The sequence below is a fragment of the Manacus candei genome, unplaced genomic scaffold (assembly GCF_025592945.1).
Source record: "Manacus candei isolate 608988 ecotype Guabito, Panama unplaced genomic scaffold, ASM2559294v1 h1tg000076l, whole genome shotgun sequence".
In the NCBI taxonomy this organism is placed as follows: Eukaryota; Metazoa; Chordata; class Aves; order Passeriformes; family Pipridae; genus Manacus; species Manacus candei.
This window is the reverse complement of record NW_026138124.1, coordinates 822,686-837,477: the sequence shown is the minus strand read 5'-3', so window position 1 is coordinate 837,477 and position 14,792 is coordinate 822,686. Positions and strand designations below refer to the sequence as shown.

The window sequence follows — 14,792 nt, the reverse complement described above, 5'->3', positions numbered from 1 at the left end:
TGCCAAATTGGAGGGAGGACGAGGGGCAGTGCATGCCTTGCACTTGAAAATTATGATATTGAGTAATATGGATTGTTATAGCTTTCAGGAAAAGAAAAAAAAAGAAAGAAAAATGTAGTAGAAGGCACTGTGAGAATTTTTTCTTTTTTTTTAAGAGGAAACAAAATAGTGTGGACAGTTTATTGAATGTATGTAAGGTGCTAGGCCTGTCGCACAAAACAACTTGAATTGTAATCAATCATGTATTCTTCTGTCTTCACTTAGCTTGGTGACTTTGGTCTGTACAGAAAAAGAAATGGGAATGTAAATAACACGACTCAAATTCTTCTTGTTTTTCGAACCTGATAATTAGTATTTCAGTTTTCTCCCCACATTCATCTTGAATAGCATTCTTGTATGAAGGTGGGAAGTTTTCTTTGGCTGCAGGAAAATAATAAATAGATAATAAATTTACTTTTTATTTCTTAAATTGTTTTATTCCAATCTGTAAGTCAATCCTCTCTCTGTTATAATGTTTATGGATGAATGGAGCTATTTGTGATGTAATTTGATCACAGTCCCTTATCTTATGCATTGAAATCTCACTCTGATTTGGGGCTCATCCCATTTGGCTCACCACTGACATTGTTTGCAGTATAAAGTGTATCAGCACCTTGTTTACTGCTGTTCCTGAATACTCCGTGGGACATTAAAATAGAAATGTATAACTGAAGAGCCTTTAATGTGTTGGTTTATTGTAATTGAAAGTCGCTGCTGATTTTTTTGAAGGACTTGTTGCTCCCCTTCCCATGTTTAAAATGTCACTGTTAACATCAGTAGTGAAGTCTTTAAATCTGTCACTCCTAATGCATAGACTGGAGTTGTGGGGGTTGTTTTTCTTGGGTATTATTATTATATTTTATTTTTCTTTTTTAAACTTCAAGGATGGTCCTGTTGTCTTTTTGTTTCACACTAAATTTCACATCTTCAATGTTAGAGAGCTGTGAAAGGATCAAGGCAGTAAGATAACCCCTTTGGGGTGTGATACCTTGTCCTGCATTTGGGTGCAGCACTTGACAGTTTCGTATTGTCTTTGGTTGCTGTGGTATCTGTCCCTTTCCATATACACTGTGAGTATCAATCTTTTCCTTAGCTTTCGTGGAATCGTACTGATGAGGAAGAGTAAATGTTTGTGTAAAAGTTTGTTGGCACGGGAAGCCTCTATTTATTTCCCTTTTGTTTGTTTTATTATTTTTGCAGACAGTAGAGATGCAGGGGAGAGAAGGGAAAGTTTGTGTCATTCTTAAGACAACTGACAGCACTGAAACCTTGCTTTTTCCCTTGTGCTTGCCCTGATGCAAACAAGGTCCCTGCCCCACAGACCTCTCTGATGAACACCATGTGTATGAGGAAGGTGAGGGTCTCCGGGAGATGTAGCTCCATAAATTTATGATCCCACTGTTTCTTTTTCCTCCTCCTTTAAAAAGTGAATATGCCCAGGAGACAACAACTTTTTATGGGGGTGCAACAGGGATCTCCCTTCCTGACCACCCTATCTACAAAGGACCTGTTAGGGGGTGAAAGGGGAAGGTGGCCCACATCCCTGCTAACCTTTTCTGATGAGATAGCAAAGATGCCAGTTACTTACACTACCTGCATTTTTCCCAGTGAGACCTTAAACAGAGTTTTTACCGGTGCTGCAAGGCTACCAGTAAGAAATAATGATTTGAGATCCAAAGGTATGGCAGTGACATCATCAGTATTCTTATGTTGGTTATGCGAGAAACTAGAGTTTTTACATAGCCTCCTGTGAGAAGTGATTTGGAGGGTCTCTTTTATGTTTTTCTTAATCCTCTTGGGAAGAAAAAGTTACAAATCTCCCTCTTCATTTGGCCTTTTGCTACTCTCAGTCTGCCCTTGTTCATGACATGAGTCTTTTAATTTAGCTTCTGTTACAATAACAGTATTTTTTGTAACAAAGAACAGCAATTTTAAAACTGCTCCGATGGCTGGAAGCAAGACAGCAGTTAACAAGGTGAAGAGGTGAGACCAGTAGTGAATAAAACAGTGAGCTAAACTGAGCTGAAAGAAAAACACTATTAATCATAACTGTGTTAGGCATGACTTTTTTATGCAAAGTTGCATTAAGAGAGGTACTTCAGGAATAAATAATAGCGGAACTCCTGAGCAGTTACACTGAGCACTGTGCTCTTGGTGCTCTGCTTGTGTCAGTGCAGACCTGCTGATTCCAATTGGCTCTGCCAGGTACCCCAGTGGAGGAACAGATCTGTGTCATTTTTAGTTGCATTTTGCTGTTCCTGGCATCGTCATTCTGGTGTTTTACTTTATGTTGGTTAGAGCGTGTTGCTAATAATGTCAGGGTCGTGGGTTCAATCACCATACAGGCCATTCGCTTCGGGGTTGGACTCTGTGATCCCTGTGGGTCCCTTTCAAGTCAGATTACTCTGGGACTCTTGTGTCTGACTTGAGGATTTTTACCTATTCAGAAGGTGTGCAGTGTGTTTAGGTATGTAAATATAACAACTGTGTGTGGCTTCACTGTTGCATCCTTTTCCTTTTGCACATGCCTCTGTAAATGTTAGTTCTCTGGGGCGCAGAACTGTGCTCATCTGGGAACTCCCACCTTCAGCCTGTGTGCTGCAGAGCAAGTGGCTTCCCTCCCATCAAAACTGCCTTCACTTCCTTGGTCAGAGTTAAACTGTCTTGGGACACGTGACACAAGTAACCTGCTTGAAGACTTGATAGACATACTAATGTGTTGCTATGTTCCTGTCTTGATTTTTTTTTTTTCCTAATGGCAAAATATTATGTAACTGCATCTCATTTTAGTGCATAGGAATTAAATCTGAATAGAGGGGAAGGACAACCTGGGATGATGTTTGCGCTGAGCCACTAGTGTGTGCAATAGGGAGAAGGAAGGTGAGCCTGACCTTGTCTTTTGAGTGTATATAAAAATATATGGAGAGTCTAGGAGGATAAAGTGGGGTCAGGGTTCTTCCAAGCACTGTATTTTATATGATGTAATTAGCCTGATTTCTGGGTAATGCTTTGGTAGACCCCTGAACATCTGGAGTCAGTGAGTTAAAAAGTAGCCTTTCCTGTCTATTTCAGTACCTCATATAAAGATTTGGTGGTAAACAGTGAAATAAAGTAGTTGAGGGAAAAAGGTATATTATTTAAATTGTAATGCTATTCAATTATAACCAGAATGAATCAGAACGGTTAGTTTGTTCACAGGGCTGGGTGGTTAAAGTAATTGTAGGTCGTTTGTCTGGCATCACAAACTTTAAAAATCTCAGAGGGTTTTTTGTTACTCTGGTTTGAGGTGGTCATTAGGTCAACACACTGAAGAGAAGGAACAAGTTCTGTATGTGTAAAGGATGAGATTTTGGTCACAGAAGTTTCTACGGCTGCCATTCCAAAAGCATCTGTCACTCTTGGTTCTTTTTCAAGATGCTCTGATCTTCTTCTGAAGGTACAGTTTGTGTATATTGGTGACTTGAAGCAGAATTACAGGCACTTTGCAAACTTGCAGGTTTGGCACTAAATACAGATGGCTGCCCATGCGAGTGAAAGGCTTCCTGGAGAAGCTGGAGGAGCCAGGCTGGGCTCTGCCCCAGCCTCGATTCTGCTTGTCACTCACCTCTACCATGGGATGCTCAGAGGCAGGAGGTATTCTTAGTGTGGAGAGGAGCTTAAAAATATTCATTCTACTAAAAATGTAGGAAGAAGTGAAAACTATGATAAACTGTACGGAATAAGTTGAATTTTTTTTCTTTAGTTTGTGAACAAAAAACATAATTTTGTGGTGGTATGTTTGGTAATCTGTCCGTTTTGCTTAGAAGTAATTGACACCTCTACTTATGAACAGTGTGCTGTTGCTATTAATATAAGTGTTTCTCATTCCCTGATCAGTTGTTTACTGTCTAGGTGTCCTGAAATTGGAGATACTGTAATAAAAGGTCTATTTTGGATTTCAGGAAATAATAGGACAAACAAGTGCTTAAAATGTATCCATGCATCATTTAAAGACACTCAAGAGATCAGCAGCCTGTTTCCTTTGGTATGAACTCAGAAAAACGTGTCTTCTGTGCCCTTGTATGAGATACAGATCGGTCTGCAACCCTGCATGATTATCTGGCAAAGACAACTCCTGTAGTTAAAACCTTTTTTTTTTCTTGTGGCTTCTGCCATCTTGTGCATCCAAGGAAGACTGAGTAAAGGCTTTTGCAGTTATAAGACAGTGTCTACTCATCTAAAACAGCTGTTTTCTTTTGGTGTGGCAGACTCCCAGATGTCTTGAATATTTTATTTTCTTTTCTGGGGGTGTATATGTGTGTGTTATCTGAGGTTTGGGGACTTCTTTTTCAGTCCTATTTGGTGACCGTCTGTTACAGAAGGACTGAGTGCTGATGTCCAGACACCACAGGAGGCTGGAGTATGGGAAGCCTCATGGCTTCAAGCCTGCCTGCCCTTCCCCAGAGCACTTTGCTGCCTTGCTTGTGTCACCGTGTGCATGTATGGTGCTGAACTTGATGGTGGATGTTCAGAATGAGTAGAGGTAGTAAGAATCAGCTAACTAAGAAGGAGAGAGAATAGAAGTTACTTGTTTGGGCTAAGGAAAGACATAAGTGCTTTAATTATGGATGTCATCAATTTATATGCAAGGCTGCTGGGTGTTTCAGATGCTGCAGTGTTTTAGAGTGTTAAACCTTGGGAAGAACAGGTTTCCTTCCTGATGGTCTCTTTTCATTTATCTACAAATGTTGTTATTATTTCCCTTTCTTTTCTGCTTCTGGCACGTGAGTGACCAGTGGGGCACTGCCTGATTTTGTCTTTTTTGCCTGACAGTTCTGTTGTGTAGTACTCAACCTACCATGTGGTCCCATCAGGCTGAGGCTGATGCCATGTCAGAAGCTGACAGGAGTGCTTAGAAACTAAATGAGATTCAAAAGGTAGACCATAAGTAATGGATCAAACCAACACTAATTCTGGGGAGCACTAAGTGGTGGAGAAATGTTGATTTAGATATTGTACTTTTAAAATAAATAACTGCCTGTAGTTTGTAGTGGGATGGATGATTGTCCTTATTTACAATGGTAAATGTTTCAGTCCATTGGCAGAGCTGTCACATGGATGAGATGCATGTTCTGTGGATAAGGTACAGCAGCAGTAATGTAAAAGAAACACCAGTAGTGCCCATTCATCTTGAGTTGAGAAATAAAAAAGAGGAAAAAGAATTATCATGTAACTCATTAAAGATCCCTTCAGCTGAATATTTGTTTATTACTTTGAGATTAAGTCAATATTTAAATGAAAAATATGACTTCTATTAGTTATTAGATGGCTGCCCCTGCAAGCTGGGTACTCATGCTTCAGCAGTATAGCCAATGCAGGTCTGCTAAGGGAAAGTATGAGTATTGTGCATTTGTCATTGAGAAGCAACAACTGAGTTTTTCATTAACATAATAGTTTGAATCCACAGGCTACTCCTCCACCGAGTTAAACTTAAATTAGGCACCATTTGATGGCTGAACTGTTTAACAATGCCTTGTTTGTGCTCTATAAATATGTAAATCTTTCCACTTAATTCTCTTTTTTTTAATCTGTTGAGCACACTACCTCATTTATCCAACACACAACTTCTTAATCGTCCTGCATGTTTCAGAGTTTTAATATATTTGGACAGGGGCTGCAATTTCTTTTTTCAGAGGAAAGAGTGCAGATTTGTTCTTTTGTTTACTGCCAACTCCAAGGTAAACTCCAACTCTGATCTGCTGGTAGCTGAAGGCTGGTAAAGGAAGAATTATACAACAGGAATGTGAGGAAATAAGTCCATTCTTTATAGTTCAGAATCAACAGCCTGAAAGCTGCAGCTATCATTTCAAAGTAAAAAAGATCTCTTCTCCCCCTCAAGCTCAGCTTGGTTTTGTGTAGCTAACTGTAAGATATATTTGTTAAGAGAGAAAAAAACAGACAAAAATGTTTTATTATGGGACAAAAGAAATTAAGAGTGATTAAGCCAGTTTTGTGACTATACAATCCCGTGTTAGTTCCAGACATTCTGCACAAAGTTTTACTGTGCTGACCATGGAAACAGAGTATCTGATCTGATTTTTGTGGGCTGATGTATAATAAATGTTTTGTACTGGTTGATGAAGTTTTATTTTCATATCCAAAGAATAGCAGTGAATGCCCAAACTTCCTCACCAAACAGAACAACCTTACTTTGGTCTGTTAAATGTGGTTTACTTCAGATTAAAATAAAAAGCCTACTTCTGACCTGCAGCCTGCTTTGGGAAGCTTCCAGCAGTAATGCTGAGGTACCAAAACTGCTATTTAGCACAGTTGGCACATGGAATAGAGAAGTGGCAAGTTTGCTTGGTGGCAGAAAACCATTTGTTAATCCTTTGGGGGTGATTTTGTGGGGATGCCTGGGTAGGCAAAGTGATTTTTTCAGACTTTTGTGGTCCATTTAAATTTTGTTAACGTGGTAGAATAAAAGTTTTTAAGATATTGTGCTACTTACTGGTCAGTAGTTGTAGGGAGATGTAGGCTGTTATTGGTGGTAAGCTGTTCTTGATCCAAATACTTTCAATAGAAATTGTTTATAAAGTAGGAACCAAACCTTCTAGTAAGTGTGAATGTGTATTTGACCAAGATGTCACTGTAAAGGAAAAGTTCATTTTCTTCGACTGCAAAGTTTTAGTGCCCTTGTTACAGAGGATACTAGAGATGCTATAAGGTGTTGCTGTTTAAGAGTAAATGCAACCTTTAAGTCTTATGCAAAGTATTCAAATAGATGAATTTAAAAAGTTGATGCTGGGGGAATTTCTAAACCTGAGAGAGGAAAATTTACAAGTTTTGACATGGGTGGAACAGTTAAAACATAGGTGTGACTCTCCCTGTCTTTTTCTGTTCAGGCTTTTTAGAACTGTTATGTGCAGAGAATTTGGGTGATGATATGCACTAGTTTTAGTAATACCTGAATATTTATCCTAGTTCTGTGGTTAAAAGATTGGCATTTGACCCTTTCTTATGCCACACGTGTATCCTGTTTTACAGGGTGAGTTGGTTGAAGTTGACAAGTCTGAGACCTTGATTGAAATGGCCCATGTTAATCTTGTTTAAATCTGTAGCTTTTATTTCTTTTCCTAAAGAAAGATTGACTCTGCTCTCTTGATAACCTCTAAGACACTCAACTGCATGTAGATGTAGTCTTGGGAGGAAGAAAAACAAGGTAGCTCGTAATAACGAGAAGGGTATACTCTGTATTCATCTAAGCAACTGTATACATTTACATAGATTTACTTAGTCTTTATTTTTATGCTTTTTTGAAAGTGATGGATGACTTATCACATGATTAGTCTTTGAGTTGTGATGTTTTTCAGGCTGCTTTTGGGTGGAAATTGAAGCTTGATTATAACATGGAAAACAAACATTTTCATTTGCTCTTTTTAAACTACTACACAATATTAAATGTGCTAAGTATTTAGGGGAAAAAAAAATCTCTGCCTATTTTGTGTTTATAACTAAGCAGTGTAATGTGACCTGTACTAAGCAAATGAAGCTGGTGGTGCCTTGAGACTGTGCTTGGCAAGACATTGAAGCTGGGATGTCTCAGACTCCCACACCTACTTCTTGTTTGCAGACTGGAAGAAGAAAACCTAAGTTTACTTGCTTTTTCAGTTCCTAATTTGTTTCTCAACCTGGAACGAACCAGTAATTATTTTGAATTAAACTGAGTAGTTTCAAATAAGGAAAATATTCTCCCATCTTGCAGAAGATGCTGTTGCTGTCAAAATCTGGTGTATTGCATAAATGGACTTGTTCCCATGGCTTTGTCGCTGATTTCTCCTCCGTTGACTTGTTTCATTTGCTTTGGAGTTTCAGCAGCAAACATCTTTTTATAATGCTATTGTTTAAATTATCTTACTTACACCTAGGATGCCCTCAGTCCAAAAATTTTTGGATTTTAGATATTCTTATATTAGATGAGCTAATGTTAAAATAAAATTGTGCTCTTAATTGTTTTCACATTCAAACTACTTGGTTGCAAAAGGGGGATGTTAGAATTGACCTTTCGCTCCTGTGGGGATTTAAGACAGTTGATGATATACTGAGATGTGTTTTGAGTAGCATGTTATTTACCCATTTGGCATTTTTGTAAGCCAAGTAGAGTTTTAATGTGCATTACTTGTTTGTGCCTGCTGAGCCAGCAAGGTGTAAAACCACATGCCTGTGGCTTGGTCTCTCCTGAGCTTACTGCAGGTCTTAAACTAGTTAGTGAATGGTTTTCTGTGGTGAGCAGTGGGTCTATGTGCTTTGCAGTAGTTTCCTTGCATGAACTAAGCGGTCACAAATTGACATAGATTATTTTTGTCAAGAGATCTTTCTTCAGGCAAAACCCAGCAGTGTGGACAGGTTATGGCAATTTCTGTACAGATGAAATTAATACTTTATTCTGGAAAATGAAAGGGATCTGGGTTACCTGCATTGCAGGCTAGGTAATGAATGGTATGTACAGATTTGCAAACCAACCAGATTCCTAAAGAGCAGATCATCATTTTTAATGCAGTTTGTTTTCTCTTTTTTCAATGATTGCTTTCTTTTCAGTGTTCCTGGCATGCAGGTGTAATGGTATTTTGGTGACTGCCAGGAACCACTTTCTTTGCTAGACCAGTATGATGCTGGCTAAGCACAGAAAAGTTAGCAAGAATTCAGCTTGATCAGAGCAGGCTTTGTGGTTTAATGGGGGGAGAGGAAGAGGAAGGGAAGTGACAAAGCCCAGAGTTGGCCTTGTGAATGAGCATGGATGGCTCGTGGCCTGGGAGCCTCACGTGGGACTGATGGTTAATGCCACAGTGGAGCCTTAACCTTTTTGTGCAGCTTGTCCACGCCTGGTACATTGTCACAAAATTAGGAAATAGCAAATCTTCACAGAATGGATGAGGTCGAGAAGGATCTCTGAAGATCATATAGCCTAACCTTCCAGCTCAAGGCAGAGTCTAGAGCAGGTTGCTCAAAATTTTGTGCAGTGGGATCTTGTGCTTAAAACCATGCATGGAGCTTTGCTCTCTGCTGTATTAACATTTCGTTGACCTCGTTGACATTTTGGTGCTTTGCTCCACTTGGCATTACTTTCCACATAGCATTATAATGTGTACTTTAATGTCTCATTTAAACACAACAACGTGTTTTTTGAACTTGAGTGAAACTGTACAACCTCTCAGTTGTGGAGAGAACTGTTGGTATGGATGAGAGACTGTTTACTGCAGTAGTTCATTGATCCTTTATGTTGCTCTGTGAGTATTTTAGGTGAAACTGTGTATTGGCTGTAAACTGTGAAAAACTAGCTGAAACAAACTAGAAACCAAAAAATTCCATAGCTGGGTAAGAGCAAAGCTTGCCTTGGGAAAGGGCATGTACTCACTTCTGGGCCAGTGCAGACAGCTTAATTCCAATTTGTGATGGTGTTAGATAGATGTACAAGACTAATGAAGCTACTTCTACCCAAGTCCTCTATACAGAAGCTTTATTCATGTCCTTGACGCAAGTAAGGTAAAGTACTAGAATGTCATGAAGTCCAAATGTGACTTGGTTTGACTTTAATGTGCAGTGCTTTGACTTTAATGTGCAGTGCTGTGTGGTGCATGCCCTTCAGTGAAAGTTGTGCTTTGGTTATTGTGCAGTTTCTGAAATCCCACTGTAATAGTGGTCATGTGGTGAAACCATGCTGTAGGGAAGGGTTTTCTTTGTACTCTTCCTATTGGTATCAGGTTACTGCAAGCATTTCTAAGTGGTTCTTGTAATTCCTGTATGTACAGTCACGTTGTTGGCTTTGTCTTGTCACATTACCCCTCACAGTGCTGTATTCTGGGGACTGTTAAGGCTTGACCCCAGGACAAGTGCTCTTTGTCTGTATGTAGGGAGAACCTCGCGTCTGAGGAAGGGTAAGTTTAGAAGGGAAGGGTTTGCATGGAATCGCTGAGCTATGCCCTGGTAGCTCTTATGCTGTGACAGGCCAGAAGTATTTCTTGTTTGCACAAGAGTGTTAAATCAGCCCAGAATGACTAATCTAAAACGGCTTTGTGTGTTCTGTACCCACCCATATGAATGGCTTTGTTCATTCAGATGGTGGTTGAATTGTAATCTTAGGCAATGATTTAAATATGAAGTAGTCTGAAAACAATATAGTTATCTAGTGGCTTTTAATGATCTTATGAAGCAGTGTATTTTGAATGGGTATCTCTAAAGGTGATAATGACCTAATTATTGGTGGGGGGGAAAAGGAGGAACCAAGTCAGAAGTAATAAATAGTATGCTCGTGTGTATGTTATATGCTTCCTATAAAATTTGTGTTCTTTTGAGGTGTATGTGAGCATATGCTTGAAATTAACTTTCTTCCATGTTTGTAGTATATCACTGAGGCTTTCAACTGGTGCATCCTTGGCTGTTAGTCTGTGTTTGATAGCCTTCCATGGCAAGGTATTGCTGTTTATCTCTTTTTGAGTTTTTCTGCTGCCATAACCATGTGTTTTTCTTATAGATTTGTAGATGGCCACACTACTTATAACAGTTAATGGCTCTATCTTTAGGTGCAGTCTGCATTTGCTGAATTACTGAGGGGGGTCATAGCAAAGCAGTTGATGAAATTCCTGTCCCTGAGTCAACAGTTCCCATCTCCGGTGTTGTGGAAGTTGCTGTTAACTTGCTGAGTGTGTTTCAAGTTCATGAGAAAAATAAAAAAACAACAAACCAAAAACCTACACTTTGAAGCCAAATCATTTTATTTATGTTTATGGCACAGGGATGGTTAATTTGGAGTTGGAGTGGAAATGATTGACTTATTAACCTTCCTTTACTGCCCAGGAGAATGAATGGTCAGATGATTAGATCTTTTTGTAGGGAGAGAAATAATTTATTTGTAAAGATATGAAGTGTATGAAGAACAATGGTGTTAACCTTTATTCAAAACTATAGGGCTGGCTTTTCCTATATGTCTTACTAGTATCACTCTTTGAATATTACATTTTCTTATTTTGTATTTTTACAGTAATAGTTTTTCCCTTTTACTTGGGTTTGAAATAACTCAGTGGCAGGAATAGAACAATTTCTGGATTCAAAATAGAGTGGTAAGTTTTACTTGGCCTGTTTAAACATATTACTGATTATATATTCCTTGCAGGATCAGCACATAGAGAAGGACAATGAAAGAATTTCATTGTGTTCTTTAAATGAGTCTTAGATAAAACAAAGTTTAAAATTAATTAGGACTTACCTTTTAAGCACTTGTCAGATGTTCTCAGTGTCAGGTTTTCTTCACATTTAATGCTCACTTTATATCATGTCTAATGTGAGGTACATGATAATATTTTCAGAATCACCTAAGTCCCATTAAAAAAACCTGACTTAAGCACTTGGGTACCCCAAGGCTCATTGGAAGCCAATGGGGCTTACACTCCAAAATGGCTGTTGTTGTTTGATGGGAAGACATTTAAGGATCTTAAAAATTTTGCCTCCTGGTCAGACTAGTTGGCAACAGTCAGGACAGGAGCAAGGTAAAAGTGAAATTGAGGGGAAGGCTTGGTATGGCTGCTCATGCAGGCAAGAGTGAAAATGTATTTCTGAGAATTAGTATAGGGAATCAGAAGGAGGGTCTCTTTGTTCTTCTCTCTCCAGGTGGGTTATGGGCTGTCGTGGCTCCATGTCTCCAGCAGTCCCAGGTCCTGTGTGCTCTGGGATCACCTGGTACAGCCTGTGCTGGTTGTGCCTTTGAGAGCTGGACAGATGCTGCTGACTTGATTTGCAGAGGGAGAAACTGAGGCATTTAGGAAGGCGAGTACCTTACCCATCCCACACAGCAGGTCTGCAGTAGGACCTGACTCTTGTTTTCCAGGTCCTGCATAGTGTTCACCACTAGAACTACTACTTTTTGGTAGTTCCACCAGATGAAAGTCATGATTTCAGTCCCTGTGTTTATTAGCCATTTTGAAGTCCTTGTCATTCAGCTGCTGCTTTCTTTTTCTTTTACCTTTTTTCTTCCTAGGTTTGGATTCATTAATGGAGGTGTGCTCTGTTGTTTCTCCTTGTACCTTGAGAGAGCAATGTGAGTTGGAAGATGTCCATTTGAAATTCCAGTAGTAACAGCAATCTTCCTGAGAGTCAAAAAGAAAACCACCAGGAATGTACTCATATGTATGTGTGGCTTTTTAATACACATAAACATACATATGTATGTACACATGTGTCACTCCAAAGTCAGAGCACTCTCGAAATAGAAATTGCCTCAGCTAGAAATGAGGTAACTCCTGCTATCATGTGTTTTTAGGAGTTCTAATAGCTGTGCTTCAGAACAGAGAATGTCTCTCTTCCCAGTATCCTTCAGACGACAGCTGCCACAATGAAGGCTGAATATGAAGAATACACTTTCCTGTGGCTGTATCCTGGGCACAAGGAAGACTCTACAGCTCACAACAATAGCAGAATACAGAGCTGCCAGCAGGCAGCCTGAGTGGACAAGTATAATCATGTACTGCTCCGCTTTCAAGGAAATTACAGTTAGTGCACTGACTTGCTCATAATAGCAATGCATTGTTTAGCTTAATAACTTACCAGCTCTCCAGGAACCAACTAGTGATCACTGTCATCATACACTGCTAATCATTCTGTTCTCAAATTGTTCCAAGATGACCTGTCATATCACCTATTAAACAGGCAAACCGAGTGCACTGTAATTTTTTTTTTTTTTAAGCTCCAAGGAACAATATTTACCACCTTTTTTGTTGTCTTGTTTTGTCATTATCTTTGTCATATGTAATTGTGCCTGTAGTTTTTTTTTAAATGTTGAGTTGAAAGGACATTGTCAAATTGTGTTGGGATTTTTTTAGATCGATAGAGTTTTTGTTAAATTGCTAGGTTTTTGTGATGACTAGTAGGTAACTGAATCTGAAACCTGCCTTTTAAGGAACATTTGTTTTTCATAAAGCGTTTGGGGCTGGGGGTGATTTTTTTTGTGGTGCTTCTCTGTAGTACCTGAGCTCCTGTCAGTCACTAGTAAGTGCAGCCTGACAATGGCCCTCTGTAGTCATGAAGAATGATTATCCCTCTTATATAAATGTGGAATTTAGGCACAGAAAGATTGAGTGATTTACCCAGAGGCATGCAGGGACTTGTGGAAGAACAAGACAGAGGAGCAAGCTTGTTTGAGTCCTGATCCTGGTAGGCTGTATATCCATGCTGAACGCGTTCTGGCTTCTTGTCAAAGGGTTATTTGTGAGCTCTGAGCTGCTGGCACTAAAGGAGCCTCGTAGCATTTTTTCTGATGGAAAGTGGCCACAGCTTCACTTGCAGACATTGAGATGAAGGATCCTAGAATAGTGCAAAGTACCAAACCTGTGAGGACACCTTTTTGTGGTAAGGGGCACACAGACATGCAAGTTATGGAGGCAGATCTCCAACCTGTTCCATGCTTAGGACTGAAATGGTGAGTCAATTGAAAGGGGAGGGAAAAGATGGATGTGCTCATCTGAAACAAGCCTCCTTGCTGTTCCGAATAGTGCAGGCAACTGAAGGATAGTATCTCCTGATCTCAGGAATTCTGCAAACTGTGGGATGAGCTATTTTTATTAGACTCGAACAAGTTCACCAGGATTTAAATGAAACCTGGAGTATTTTTCTGTCTTTTCAGTTGTTTGCTTTGGTTTCATCTCTCCTGTGTCTGTCTTGAGAAAGACAATTGTATCTCTTGATCAGTGACGACCAGAATTAAAATAGGAAGGAGCCTTCTGCTGCAAGATTTATTGCCTGGCACACCTACATTGTCTGATGAAGTGTCATCTTTTGTTATGTTTTGAGAAGATGCTGTCTGACTGTGGTATCTCTGAACCACATGAGAAGACGTTTGGCCACACCTGTTCTTGTCGATTGTAGCAATCTTGTTCTGGCTCAAATTATATAGATCTTTCTATATTGTATTGAAAAATTTAGGTACAACCTCTGCTAATAAACAGAAAAGATCAGGTTGTTATAATATGGCAGTCTCTACAGAGGCTTGCCTTTGCATATGCCTTAAATGCTACTTCTGTCAGTGAGAAGTGAGAAAAATGCTAAGTATGACTTGTCTTCAGACAACTTCCTACCTGAACTTTATGGTGTGACTTTCTCTTTTCCATGGGAATATTTCCCACTTCTCCAGGAGTTTGCCATCTTTCTTTGAAAACAATTGTTCAGATAGTTCCCTGCTACAAGTTGTCCTGTTTTATTGGCTCTATTTGTTGTAGGGCCAACAAATGATGTTCAGCCCAAACTCCAAAGTGTTACCAGTTCATTGTATTTTACATTCTACAAAGTTGAAGGGCATTGCCAGGTGAAAAGATAAAATAGAATAGAATTAGAAAGCCTAAAACCTCCTATTAAACAATGCCAATGTGCTCCTTAATACAGCATAACCACTGTGCAATGATTTGCCTTACTGTGTGTTTTGAAATGTGTCTGACTTGGAAGTTATGCTTGACCAGAGCTTTTTCTTGCAAGAGGTATGTCTGACTTTACCATGTCTAAGGATGCAAGAGGGGAAATGTCAATATATATAAGCCAATGATTTTGTTACAAATCTCCATGGGATGCCCTGATAACCCAGTTCTATGCCTGGCAAAGTTAACAAGTTAGTCTCTGTGTTGATGTTGCCGAGTTAAAGCCTGGGCTGAAAAATTCACGTGAGAGGGAGTGTTTCTGCAAAACCCTGTTCATGCAAACTGGACATAAGTATGCTTATGTTCTGTGAACAATGC

The 14,792-nt window shown here is 39.4% G+C and overlaps 1 protein-coding gene and 1 long non-coding RNA gene across 3 annotated transcripts in view; both read left to right on the top strand.

Moving 5' to 3' along the window:
* Positions 1 to 14,792, top strand: part of LOC127480934 (uncharacterized) — a 349,754-nt gene that overhangs the window by 224,998 nt on the left and 109,964 nt on the right. The gene's annotated exons all lie outside the window — the stretch shown is intronic.
* CASTOR2 (cytosolic arginine sensor for mTORC1 subunit 2) overlaps positions 1 to 14,792 on the top strand; it is a 120,189-nt gene that overhangs the window by 1,229 nt on the left and 104,168 nt on the right. The window lies entirely within an intron of this gene.